We start from the raw sequence: 12,983 nt of genomic DNA, 5'->3' as shown, positions 1-12,983 counted from the left end.
ACTTTAATATAACTGGATAGATCCCATCCACCCAGCACGCTGAATTCTGATGGGATCCTTCTCACTTGTTCAGATTACGAACTTAAGGGGGCATAAATTCAAATTAAGAAAAGACAGATGTAGAATAGATGTGCGGAAATTTCCCTTTAGCCAGCGGGTGGTTAATTGCTGGACCAAACTTCCATCTGTCGTTGTGGATGTTGATAGGTTGAATAAATTTAAGGAGGAACTGGACAGGCATTTGGAGGGAATGGTGTGATTTTTTTTGGCTGATGCTGCATAAGCTCATACACTTGCTTTCTTGCATCAAAGGCCACTACTACTACTACTACTACTACCCCAGGTGCCTTTCTTATGTTTAACTTCAACAATTTCTCCTCCACTTTGCTCTCAGTTATTACAAAATCATTAAGCACCCTGCTACAATTTGATAACCTTCTTCCATTTTCAAACCTTAATAACTTCTCATGTGTGAATGTAGATGGAAAACGCTCATTCAGTTTGTTTGCTATCTGAGTAGGATCATCAACAGTCGAACCATCGATATCAACTGGACCAATCAGATTCATTCCCTTCCTTTTAGAGTTTATATAAGTAAAGAAGTCCTTGCTGTTTTTCATAGCATCTTTTGCCAAAGCTTTCTCGTAATCTGCCTTCGCCTGCCTAACCTGCTTTGTGACCTGATTACGGACTAGCTTATATCTGCCATAGGCTTCTGAGTCGCTTGATAATTTATATGCATCCCATGCATTTTTCTTCTCTGTCACGATTCTCATTAGCTCATTTGATAAACATTTAGGGCTAAACCTTGAACAATATTTCATAAAACTTTTAGTAGCATCCACGATTAATTCCTTGAATGCTGCCCACTTAGAATTTACTGTTGGTAACATCGTCAGTTGATCCCACTGTAAAGAATTTAAAAACTGTCTGAGACCACTGTCATCAATGTACAACATGTGAAAGAGAGTGTACTCATTCTTCCTCCCTTCTATTTGGATACATACGTATTTACTATTCTCAACCTCGATGACAGTCCCCCATTACCGTATGATTGCTTCTAGGTAGTGTATCAGTGTCTAGTGCCCTCGTTAGGAGCACGGTTAGTAGAATCGTAGTTTCTAGGAGGTTCTATCCACACCGGATGGAAAAATAACGTCGTTCGAATAACATAGAAGACGTTAGGTATTTTTATGGGCCTTTTTCACAGCGTGGCTGAGGATGGCATGGTTTTGTTCCTCGAAAGTTGGGGTTTTTTGTGCAGCAAACAGAAAATATACCTCAGAACACACGCAATTTATAGACACTACGTACGGAACAATATGGCCTACGTCTCTGATGCTCCTAAAAAGTTAGAATAATATTAAATTAACATAGCTGGCCCGTTAACAGTACACCCAGAGATGCGTAATAATAATTAAATTCAGTTGTCTTTGATATTTTACGGAATTTTAGTTGTATAAAAACCATAGCATTTTTCGATTTGGCGTTATGAAGATAAATTTGTCAAGGTAGGAGAATAGAACATATTTTATTTAAGTTTGTTAGGTTGATTTATATCTATTAATTAAATATTTAGACATATGGTATGTGGGCCTCCATTTGTACTCTTGCCTCAGGCTCCGCAAATGTTAGGGGCGAGCATATCACCAGGTAGCATGATATCCCTAATATTTTAAAAATAAAGATATTTTCCAATCGCAATTGCCTGTGCGCCTGCAGTTTAATATTTACTAATCTGTGTTGTGGCCATTGGAGTGTGTTGAATTTATGGTTACTAAGAGTGCTTTCCTTAGTAACCATAAATTCAACACAATGGGGGACTAAATTATGGTTACTAAGGGTGCTTTCAAACTGACGACTTGCTGTTGGCGATTTTTTTTTTTTTTTCTTTAAATCTCATGCATTGTTTTTATTCCGTTTTATTGACCAAGTTTGAATTTCTTTAATTTGGAGTTACGGTTACAGAATTTTTTATCAGAATTTTGGTTATTTGGTTAATAGCCTGACAAGAAATTGAAAGAAGCATTTCAGGTATGTTTTGCGTGTAATCAATTTGTTTTACATTTTTTGACCGAAGTCCGGAATATGGTGCACCTTAAGACTGTCAGAGACTCAGGGTATTCATCTTCCCCCCCCCCCATCACACAGTTTTAAAATAGGAAAACGAGTTCCCGATTTTAAACATATTTATGGTGAGCGTGTCAATCACTGGAATTTGCAGAACTGGAATTTGGGGAGTACAATGTGTACAGAAAGGATAGACAGAATAGGAATGAGGGAGGTGTTATGCTGTTAATTAAGAAAACATAAAATCAAAAGAAGTGCATCCAGTTAATATAGATGAACAGTGTGCTGTTGATTGAGTTTGGTATGACGTAAGCACTGTGAAAGCAAAAATAAGAGTAGGAGTGTGTTATAGGCCTGATGACTCAATGAGTACAATGAACAATTGTACAGAGAAAGAGAGTGGGCTAGTAAATCAGAATGTCTTATAATGGGGGATTTTAACTTCCCAGATACTGACTGGAACTTGTGGGTTGGTCACTCACTCACTAGTAAGACTTTTATGGATTTATTGGATGATTGTTTTCTGCAGCAGCATGTTTGAGAGGCAACCAGAGAGGGTAATACTCTTGATCTGGTTATCAGCAGTGATCATTTGTGTATTAAGAATTTGCAGATAAAGGAACCTCTAGGTGGCAGTGATCACAGTGTACTGATGTGGGATTTACTTAAAGATATAATTACTTTCAGGGGTAAAGGAAAGGATTTTGCTTCCATAAAGTTGAGTACAGTGGTCTCAGACAGTTTTTAAATTCTGTACAGTGGGATCAACTGACGATGTTACCAACAGTAAATTCTAAGTGGGAAGCATTCAAGGAATTAATCGTGGAAGCTACTAAAAGTTTCATACCTATTAAGAAATATTGTTCAAGATTTAGGCCTAAATGGTTATCAAATGACCTAATGAGACTCGTGACAGAGAAGAAAAATGCATGGGATGCATATCAATTATCAAGCGACTCAGAAGCCTATGGCAGGCATTAGCATTAGTAGAGGCATATGATGCAAGAAATCAAGCTTATGCACCATCAGCGAAAAAAAAAAAAAAAAAACCCTTCCACTTCACCCCTCCGTTTGTTCAAAATACCTGTCCAGCTGAGCCTTAAATTTATTTAGGCTATAAACTTCCACAACAAGGGATGGAAGTCTGTTCCACCAACCAACTACCCACTGGCTAAAGGCAAATTTCTGCGCATCTATCCTACATCTGTCTTTCCTCAATTTGAATTATGCCCTCTCAGGTGATTATTCTGAGCAAGAGGCAGTATCCCATCAGCATTGAGCATGCTGAAACCATTCAAGGCTTTGTACACCTCCATCAGATCACCTCGATGGTGCCTAGTCTCCAGACACTGTAATTTGCAAAACTTAAGCCTTTCTTCGTAAGAGCAACCCCTCGTTCCGTTCACTAACCTTGTTGCCCTTCTCTGTACTCGTTCCAGCAGCTCTACATCCTTCTTGAAATGAGGCCTCCAGACCTGTATACAGTACTCAAGGTGTGGCCTAACCATTGCCTTATACAAGGGAATAATCACCTCCCTATCCCTGCTAGAAAAATTCCTGTATATCATTGATAAGACACCATGAGCTACTCTTGCAGCCCGTCTGCACAGCTCAGAGAACTTCATATCTGCCTGCACAATTACACCCAGGTCCTTTTCATTCTCAACCACTGTCAGTGTAGTACCACAGAGTTGATACGTTGCTCTGGGGTTGCTGTTTCCCATATGTAGTACTTTACATTTGTCAATGTTAAACTTCATTTGCCACGTCTCAGCCCATCTGGTCAAACTTTACAGATGTTGTCAACAGCAAACTCAAAATGGGAAGCATTCAAGGAACTAATCTTGGAGGCTACCAGGCTTTACATACCAACTAAGAAATATTGTTCAAGGTTTAGGCCTAAATGGTTGTCAGATGAACTAATGAGACATGTGGCAGAGAAGAAAAATGCATGGGATACATACAAATTAATGGGTGACATGGAAGCCTATGATAGATATAAGTTGGTCTGTAACCAAGTCACAAAGGAGATTAGGCAGGCAAAGGCAGACTACGAAAAATCCTTGGCAAAGGATGCAAAGAAAAACAGAAAAGAGTTCTTTACCTATTTAAACTCAAGAAGGAAAGGGATGAATCAGATTGGTCCACTGGATATTGATGGTTCAACAGTTGAGGATCCTGCTCAGGTGGCTAACAATCTAAACGAGTATTTTGCATCTACATTCACGCATGAGGAGTTATTCAGGAAGGAGAATGATGTAGGTAAAGTAAACATTGGCAGTGAGCTGGATCATTTTGTAATAACTGAGAGAAAAGTGGAGGAGAGATTGTTGAAGATAAACATAAAAAAGACACCTGGGGTGGATGGGATCTATCCAGTTATATTAAAGGAGGCAGCAAAGGAAGTAAGCAAACCCCTAGCCATAATTATGAGAGCTTCTTTGGACTCAGGGGAGGTACCCATAGACTGGAGATGTGCAAATGTAACCCCAATTCACAAAGGAGGATCAAAGGCTGACACAAGTAATTATAGACCTGTTAGTTTAACTTCTATTCCAGGTAAATTAATGGAGGCACTGGTTAAAGAAGCACTGCAGGATCATCTAGACAAGAATTCAGTTATAGCTCAGATGCAGCATGGTTTTGTTAAGGGCAGGTCTTGCCTGACCAATTTGATTGGATACTATGATGTAGTCACAAAAGAACTGGATGCAGGGAATAACTTTGATATTATATATTTGGATCTTAGAAAGGCTTTTGATACTGTTGCACATGGAAGACTGCTGCACAAATTGGAGCAATGTGGCATTGGAGGCAAATTGCTGCTATGGATAAGGGAATGGTTGAGTGGCAGAAGACAGAGAGTGGTAATCAATGGACACTTCTCAACGTGGACTAATGTTATTAGTGGAGTTCCTCAGGGTTCAGTGTTGGGTCCGTTGTTGTTTTCGGTGTTTAGGAATGATATTGATGATGGGATATCAAGTTTAATGCCCAAGTTTGCAGATGATACAAAGGTTGGCAGTGTTGTTAAGGACACCACTGACGCTATGCTGCTGCAACAGGATCTGGAAAGGTTGAGCAGATGGGCTGAGAGGTGGCAAATGAAGTTTAACATTGACAAATGTAAAGTACTACACATGGGAAACAGTAACCGCAGAGCAACGTATCAACTCTGCTGTACTACACTGACAGTGGTGGAGAATGAAAAGGACCTGGGGGTAATTGTGCAGGCAGATATGAAGTTCTCTGAGCAGTGCAGACGAGCTGCAAGAGTAGCTCATGCTGTCTTGTCAATGATATACAGGAATTTTTCTAGCACGGATAAGGAGGTGATTATTCCCTTGTATAAGGCAATGGTTAGGCCACATCTTGAGTACTGTATACAGGTCTGGAGGCCTCATTTCAAGAAGGATGTAGAGCTGCTGGAACGGGTACAGAGAAGGGCAACAAGATTAGTGAATGGAACAAAGGGTTGCTCTTACGAAGAAAGGCTTAAGTTTTGCAAATTACAGAGTCTGGAGACTAGGCACCGGCGAGGTGATCTAATAGAGGTGTATAAGGCTTTGAATGGTTTGAGCATGCTCAATGCCAATGGGATTCTTCATCTTGCTCAGAATAATCAGCTCAGAGGGCATAACTTCAAATTGAGGAAGGACGGATGTCGGATAGATGTGCGGAATGCCTTTGGCCAGCGGGTGGTTGGTTGGTGGAACCGACTTCCATCACTTGTTGTTGAAGTTGATAGCCTAAACAAATTTAAGGCTCAACTGGACAGGTATTTCGAGCGAACGGAGGGGTGAAATGGGAGTGGTGTGTTTTTTTTTTTTTTTTGTTTTTTTTTTGTTTTTTTTTGGCTTATGCCGAATAAGCTTGCTTTCTTGCATCAAATGCCTCTACTAATGCTAATGCTAAAATCCTGTTGAAGCAGAATAGCGTCAGTAGCGTCCTTAACAACCCTGCCAACCTTTGTATCATCTGAAAACTTGGACATTAAGCTTGATATACCATCATCAATATTATTTATAAATACAGAAAACAACCATGGACCCAACACTGAACACTGAGGGACTCCACTAATAACATTAGTCCACGATGAGCAGTGTCCATTGATTACCACACTCTGTCTTCTGCCACTCAACCATCCCTTTATCCATAGCAACAATTGGCCACCAATGCCACACTGCTCCAATTTGTGCTGCAGTCTTCCATGTGCAACAGTATCAAAAGCCTTTCTAAGATCCAAATATATAATATCCAAGTTATTCCCTGCATCCAATTCTTTTGTGACTACATCATAGTATCCAATCAAATTGGTCAGGCAAGACCTTCCCTTAACAAATCCATGCTGTGTCTGAGCTATAACTGAATTCTTGTCAAGATGATCCTGCAGTTCTTCTTTAACCAGTGCTTCCACTAATTTTCTTGGAACAGAAGTTAAACTCACAGGTCTATAATTACTTGTGTCAGCCTTTGATCCTCCTTTGTGAATTGGGGTTACATTTGCACATCTCCAGTCTGTGGGTACCTCCCCTTAGTCCAAGGAAGCTAGCTCTCATAATTATGGCAAATGGATTGCTTACTTCCTTTGCTGCCTCCTTTAATATAACTGGATAGATCCCATCCACCCCAGGTACCTTTCTTTTATTTATCTTCAACAATTTCTCCTCGACTTTACTCTCAGTTATTACAAGATCATTTAGCTCACTGGCAGTGTTTACTTCATCTATGGCATTCCCCTTCCTGAATAACTCCTCATATGTGAATGTACATGCAAAATATTGATTTAGTTTGTTAGTTACTTGAGTAGGATCATGAACAGTTGAACCATCGATATCAAGTGGACCAATCTGATTCATCCCCTTCCTTCTATAGTTTACATAAGTAAAGAACCTCTTTCTGTTTTTCTTTGCCACCCTTGCCAAAGATTTCTCGTAATCTGCCTTCACCTGCCTAACCTCCTTTGTAACTTGGTTACAGATCAACTTATATCTATCATAGGCTTCTGTATCACATGTTAATTTTTATGTATCACATGTTAATTTTTATGTATCCCATGCATTTTTCTTCTCTGCCATATGCCTCATTAGTTCATCTGACATCCATTTAGGCCTAAACCGTGAACAATATTTCTTAGTTGGTATGTAAAGCCTAGTAGCTTCCAAGATAAGTTCTTTGAATGCTTCCCATTTTGAGTTTGCTGTAGGTTCCACTCTATAGAATTTAAATACTGTCTCAGACCATCATAGTCGCCTTTACGAAAGCAATAACCCTTCCCTTTACCCCTGATGGTAGTTACCTCCTTGAGTAAATCCCACTTCAGCACACTGTGATCACTGCCACCCAGTGGTTCCTGTATCTGCAGATTCTTAATGCATGAAGAGTCACTACTGATAATCAAATCAAGAGAATTGCTCCCCCTAGTTGCCTCCCGAACATGCTGATTTAGTAAACAATCATCCAACAAAAGCCTTGCTAGTGTGTGAGTCACCAACCCACAAATTCTAGTCAATATCTGGGAAACTAAATCCCCCATTATAAGGCGCTCTGATTTACTGGCCCAGTCTATTTCCCTGTACAGTTTCTTATTATACTCATCAGAGTCATTAGGCCTATAGCACACTCCTACTCTCAATTTTGATCTCCCAATGCTTATGTCACAACACTGTGACTCGACACTGCACTGTCCAGTGATGTCGACTGGCTTCACTTCCTAGGATTTTATGTGTTTCTTAACTAATAGCATAACCCCTCCTCCCTTCCTATCCTGTCTATCCTTTCTGTAGACGTTGTACTCCCAGATTCCAGTTCTGCATTACACCACGTCTCTGGTATCTCAACAATATCCGCCTTTGATGCTTTGAGCAATACCTCAAATTCATCAAATTTATTTACCAAACTCCTAGCATTGGTGTACACGCAAGTATACATGCACCTGTTCTTTTTCTTAGCTACCCTAACACAACCCATGTGTTTACTTGTACCCCAATGATTCCCAGCAGTCTCTGAAATATCCTTCATCTTATTTTCCAGGCTGCTGCTCGTTCCAATAGAAGCAGTGCAAGAATCACTTTCACCTCTGCCAGTGGCTACTGTTAATCTATTAGTCCTTGTATCCCCCCAATCTAGCAGTTTTCCGACCCACCTAACACTGCCTCGATAGCATCAGCAAACATTCTTGCACCTTTTCTATTTAAGTGTATCCCATCCCTGTAGAAGCAGTCTCTCCTGTTAACAAGTACAGACCAGGCTGAAAAAATTCTACCCCTTGAGCCTTGGACAATCTAAGCTAGTCTGTAATCAGGTCACAAAGGAGGTTAGGCAGGCAAAGGCAGAAATCTTTGGCAAAAGATGCTAAGAAAAACAGCAAGGACTTCTTTACTTATATAAACTCTAAAAGGAAGGGGATGAATCTGATTGGCCACTTGATATCGATGGTTCGACTGTTGATGATCCTGCTCAGATAGCAAACAAATTGATTGAATGTTTTGCATCTACATTCACACATGAGGAGTTATTAAGGTTTGAAAATGGCAGAAGGTTATCAAATTGTAGCAGGGTGCTAAATGATTTTGTAATAACTGAGAGCAAAGTAGAGGAGAAATTGTTGAAGTTAAACATAAGGAAAGCACCTGGGGTGGATGGGATCTATCCAGTTATATTAAAGGAGGTGGAAAAGCAACTAGGCAAACCCTTAGCCATAATTATAAGAGCATCCTTGGACTCATGGGAGGTCCCCACGGACTGGAGATGTGCAAATGTGTCTCCAATTCACAACGGGGGATCGAAGGGTGACACGAGTAATTACAGACTAGTTAGTTTAACTTCTGTTCTGGGTGAAATAATGGAGTCACTGGTTAAAGATGCATTGCAGGATCATCTAGACAAGATTGCAGCAATAATTCAGACACAGCATGGGTTTGTTAAGGGAAAGTCTTGTCTGACAAATTTTAATGGATATTATGATGTGGTTACAAAGGAACTGGATGCAAAAAATAATTTTGATATCATATATTTGGATTTCTGGAAAGCTTTTGACACTGTTGCACATGGAAGACTTATTAAAATTGGAGCAGTATGGTATTAAGGGTAAGTTGTTACAATGGAATAAAGGATTTTTGAGTGGGAGAAAACAGAGGGTGGCAATTAATGGGTGCTGCTCTTCATGGACTAATGTTATTAGTGGAGTCCCACAGGGTTCGGTTTTGGGTCCTCTTTTGTTTTGTATATTTATCAATGATATTGATGAAGGTATTATCAGGCTTAGTGTCGAAGTTTGCAGATGATACAAAGTTTGGCAGGGTTGTTAATTGCTGTAATGGCAGTGTGCTACTGCAACAGGATCTAGAAAATTTGGGCAGATGGGCTGAGAAGTGGCAACTGAAGTTTAACATTAACAAATGCAAAATACTGCATATATGTAGAAGTAACCCTAGAGAAACGTACCAACTTTGTGGTACTACACTTAAGGTGGTAGAAAATGAAAAAGATCTGGGAGTAATTGTGCAGTCAGATATGAAGTTTTTTGAGCAATGCAGACAGGCTGCCAGGGCAGGTCATGGGGTTTTGTCAATGATATATAGGAATTTTGCTAGCAGGGAAAAGAAGGGGATTGTCCCTCTGTATAAGGCAATGGTCAGGCCATGCCTTGAATACTGCAGACAGGTCTGGAGGCCTCATTTTAGGAAGGATGTAGATTGGTGAAGGGAATCTCTTACCAAGAGAGGCTTAAGTTCTGCAAATTGCAGTGGCTGGAGACTAGGCACCTTCGCAGTGATCTGATTGAGGTGTATAAGGCCTTGAATGGGTTGAGCACGCTGAATTGTGATGGGATTCTTGTTCAGATTACGAACCTAAGGGGACATAAATTCAAATTAAGAAAAGACAGATGTAGACAGACTGAAATTTGCCTTCATCCAGCGGGTGTTTAATTGCTGGAACAAACTTTCATCTGTCGTGGAAGTTGATAGGTTAAATAAATTTAAGGAGTAACTGGACAGGATTTGGAGGGAATGGTGTGTTATTTATTTTTTTTTTTTGGCTGATGCTGCATAATCTCATACACTTGCTTTCTTGCATCACATGCGACTACTACTTCTACTACTGCCTTCTTCCTCTTCTCCTCGCTGCCATTTTGGAAAATGCACCACGTTCTGTATGTTATCTTTTTTTTTTTTTTTTTAATTTAACTATTTTTTATTGGGTTGCAGTTGTATTTTATTGCCAATCGAACAAACACATATAATTTTCCATATTTGAGTGATTTAATTTCAACATTATAAAGCTTGCATCGTTTGGCACTACTAATACTAAATGTATGTATTTAATATTACGCAGAAACGTGGTATTACAGGCATCCCTGATATCCGAGTATTCATTATCCGAGTCCCCGCAGTTACAAGGATTTGAAAATTAAAGAATTAAAGCTTTTTCCGAAAATTGACTAAGCACTTGAATATTTTTTGTAAGAATGAGCTTCTTCATAATCGTGCAACAATCATGAATGACAACTAAATGCTACAACACAATTTTATTTGAAAAAATTGGAAAAAAAACAAGGAAAAACTGTGGATTCATTCTTTATTCGTACAACTGAAAAATAGTGTAACTTGAAAAAACTTTTCATAATTTTTAATAAACAAGTGCATAATTTTTGAGGAATAAACAAAGAGTTACCTTTTATACAGTCAGTAGGATTTCTTGTCTTGTCATGAATGTGAATTTAAAATATTAGTGAAATACTATTAAAATACAATAAAAATACTATAAAAATAATGAATTAAAATCCATCATGTCTTCCATCCCTATAGATTGCTTCGGGGTTTGATATTTCTGCGGCCATGTTGGGGCTCACCTCTATGATCCTGGGATGTTAGACTACCCGTGTGTTGATAGTGAGGAACACGTTACGAGTTTTAAATTATTTTAATATTATTTAACATATCATTTATAATTTATTTGCATAAGGAGAGTTGGTTAAAAAGAAATCCTACTGACTGAATAAAAGGTAACTCCTTGTTTATTCCTCAAATATTAATAGAACGTAGGAAGGACTGAGCATTTGTAAGCTCTCATTTATTTAACAAGACATAATAAACATTACTATATAATATCAGTACACCATAGTCAACTCTTAAAGAAAAACTATGGTAGAAGTGTGAAAGCCATCATTTCATCTGTATCTTATATTGTGCTCATCCTTCACAACAAGTTACCATGTATTGCACAACCTTGAATAAGTAATGCTTCACTTAGAGAAGACTATTGTTACTTATTCTCGGTGAGCACCGCTTGCAAAATGGTATGGAATAAGATACTCTGTTATCCACATACTATCCCTATAAGACTTAGGAAAACAAAAGGTGTAGGAAAGTGATAGTAGGAGATGAAGAAATGCCAGCGAAAGAAGAAAGGAACAGTTACTCCCACTCACCGACTGAACTAAATCACTCACAAATCCCCCAAATAGGCAACGCTTCTCCATCCTTCCCAACAAGTCACCATGGATTGCACTATCTCGAATAAGTAACGCTCCACTAATAAGAGAAGGCTGTTTTTACTTATTCTCAGTAGGCGCCTCCGTATTCAGGTGGGAAGGAGCAGCAGCAGCAGTGCGTAGCACACGCTTCTTGATTAGACCAGTGTTCAAGCCCATCACCACCAAATACAGGGGATATGGAAAGGTCAGGGAATGACCACCACATATCCCGGAGCAATATGGCCTTAGTTGCTAATGCTCCTAAAAACCAAATAACTAACTTATTCTCAGTGGGCACCCAACTAGCTTTGAAATAGTGCTGTCTGGGTGGGTGGGTGCCCACTGAGAATAAGTTGCTTATTCTCAGTGGGCACCCACTGAGAATGTGGATGCCCACTGAGAAATGAAGCGTTGCTTATTCGAGGTAGTGCAATACATGGGCAACTCGTTGCGAAGGATGAGCACAATATGAGATACAGATGAAATGATGTCTTTCACACTACTACTGTAGTTTTTCTTTAAGAGTTGTCTATGGTGTATCTACACTGATATTATATAGATATAGGATCGTAAACTCTTGAAATATTATGCCTAGTTTCATTTATTTAAATAATAAACATTATGAAAATTTATTCCCCGTTTTAAGTACAATTTTCTGGAACCAATTTTCCTCGGATAATGAGGATTTCCTGTAGTAGTATTTTTATTTATTTTTTTTTTTTTGGCCGATGCTACATGCCTTCTAGCATCACATACTTGTACTACTGCTGCTACTGCTATTTACGAAAATAATTTAGATAGACATTTCAACTTGAAATATCTATCTGATTTTCACTAGATGTTGAATTGCAGAATAGTATCTTACTATTCTGTAGTAGTAGGTATTCTGTTTAAGACTGATTTTATGATAACTGAGAAGAAAGTGGTGGTTCTAATCATCACCTTTGCTATAAGGTTTTAATAGTTTAAAATTTCTGGTTTCTTATTTAACATCCTGAATCATGATCGATATATTGTAAAGGTTGCTTTTTACACTACACAAACAACACTTAGTCAAACAACACTATGCACTTCTCCAATTCATACTTTCAAAGAATTTATCTATAGTTCTGATATGGCAGGAGTAGAACAGTGAGGGAATTTAGATTCCCTGGAAGTCTGACAACAGTAGATGGAAAGGGAATTAAAGAGATTCGTGTAAGAATTGGAATCACAAAGGCAGCATTCCACAAAGAGCAATACAAAGGGCTGATAATTAGGAATGCGAGCAAGGAAATAAAACTAAAGATATTGTGATGCTATGTTTCATCTGGCTTCCTATACTGATAGAAAACTGGACTCTGACAAAAGAAAGCAAAGAAAAGATCAATGCTTCTGATATGTGGTGTGCTAAAAGAATGTTGAAAATTAAATGGACTGATAAATTGAGGAATAA

General features: G+C 38.8%; 1 protein-coding gene across 3 annotated transcripts in view; it reads left to right on the top strand.

Annotated features, from left to right (window-relative positions):
• Window positions 1–1,108: 1,108 nt before the first annotated feature.
• LOC150090496 (uncharacterized) overlaps window positions 1,109–12,983 on the top strand; it is an 83,428-nt gene continuing 71,553 nt past the window's right edge. Inside the window, exon 1 of one of the 3 annotated variants that reach the window (XM_090378484.1) lies at window positions 1,109–1,511. The gene's annotated coding sequence lies outside the window, so the exon portion shown is untranslated. The other 2 variants (XM_090378478.1, XM_090378474.1) reach the window with 2 other exon arrangements.

Source organism: Mastigoproctus giganteus, chromosome 1, assembly GCF_048544385.1.
Source record: "Mastigoproctus giganteus isolate SK-2022 chromosome 1, ASM4854438v1, whole genome shotgun sequence".
NCBI lineage: Eukaryota > Metazoa > Arthropoda > Arachnida > Uropygi > Thelyphonidae > Mastigoproctus > Mastigoproctus giganteus.
Note: the sequence above shows the minus strand (reverse complement) of the source record. Positions and strands in the feature narration are given on the sequence as shown.